Raw genomic sequence first — 1,127 nt, forward strand, 5'->3', positions numbered from 1 at the left:
TGCATATAAGTTAAATAAGCAGAGTATACAGCCTTGATGTACTCCTTTCCTGATTTGGAACCAGTCTGTTGTTCCATGTCCAGTTCTAACTGTTGCTTCTTGACCTACAGGAGGCAGGTCAGGTGACTTGGTATTCCCGTCTCTTTTAAGAATTTTCCACAGTTTGTTGTGATCCACACAGTCAAAGGCTTCGGCGTAGTCAATAAAGCAGAAGTAGATGTTTTTGAAAAAGATGGAGAAACGTAATTTGGAAGTAAAATAAACAGGCACTACTTCTTATCCCTATAATCCAGGGTGGATGGCTGTGCTTACTGGACCTAAGAAACAAACTTAAGATCTCTTCATTGGCACAGAATTGAGCCATGTAGCACATTCTTTTTCTCCCCACAAATAACATTTAACAAACCCTGATGGAGCTTTTGCCACGTGCCAGGCCTGTGCCAAGAGCTGCAATAGATACAAACATGGATGAGGGGTAGCAAGCCACCCAAGGAAAGTAACATCCTGATAGAAATAGTAGACTTTTGCCTTTCTTAAATTCCCTGCCTTCAAAGGAAGGTAAGTTCTACTTGCCATTAGTGTTCAGCCCTATTTTCACTCATCTGCTTCATATTATGTACACCTTTTTACCCTCTCTGCTCACCCCAATGCCCAGCCAAACTTAGGCACTCAGTACATCTTTGAAAGAATGTAAATTTTTTTTCCTTGACTATTATGGAGCCAGTTCCCTAAATTGAGGTTTCTCTTAAAGTTTACTGAGCTCATATCAACTGTCCAAGCCAAATAGAAAAGAATAACTTCCTACCTTAACTCACAAGGCTATTATGAGGAAAAAAAGATTCAAGGGGATTTGCAAATGTGAAAGGTGTGTGTTTGGCTGCTAACCCCCTGCATTTGCACTGTGGTCATTACTATTATTTCCTGACAATTCAACAAATATTTCTTGAACATTTCATTTTCCTTGTGCTCAGAGCTAGAGATGGACAGATAAACAAGATACAGTTTCTGCCCTCAGGGAACTTACATTCACACGTGTGCTGGAGCACTGTGGGTCAAGGTAAAGAGAATTTGAAAGTCACTACCTACGCTTCACTGCACAGAACACAGATGCCAGAGCACCATGCAGC

The 1,127-nt window shown here is 41.0% G+C and overlaps 1 protein-coding gene across 1 annotated transcript in view; it reads left to right on the forward strand.

The window, feature by feature from the left end:
- Positions 1-1,127, forward strand: part of FIS1 (fission 1 (mitochondrial outer membrane) homolog (S. cerevisiae)) — a 13,992-nt gene that overhangs the window by 8,284 nt on the left and 4,581 nt on the right. The gene's annotated exons all lie outside the window — the stretch shown is intronic.

This window comes from Bison bison, unplaced genomic scaffold (genome assembly GCF_000754665.1).
Source record: "Bison bison bison isolate TAMUID 2011002044 unplaced genomic scaffold, Bison_UMD1.0 scf7180017864340, whole genome shotgun sequence".
Classification (NCBI taxonomy): domain Eukaryota; kingdom Metazoa; phylum Chordata; class Mammalia; order Artiodactyla; family Bovidae; genus Bison; species Bison bison.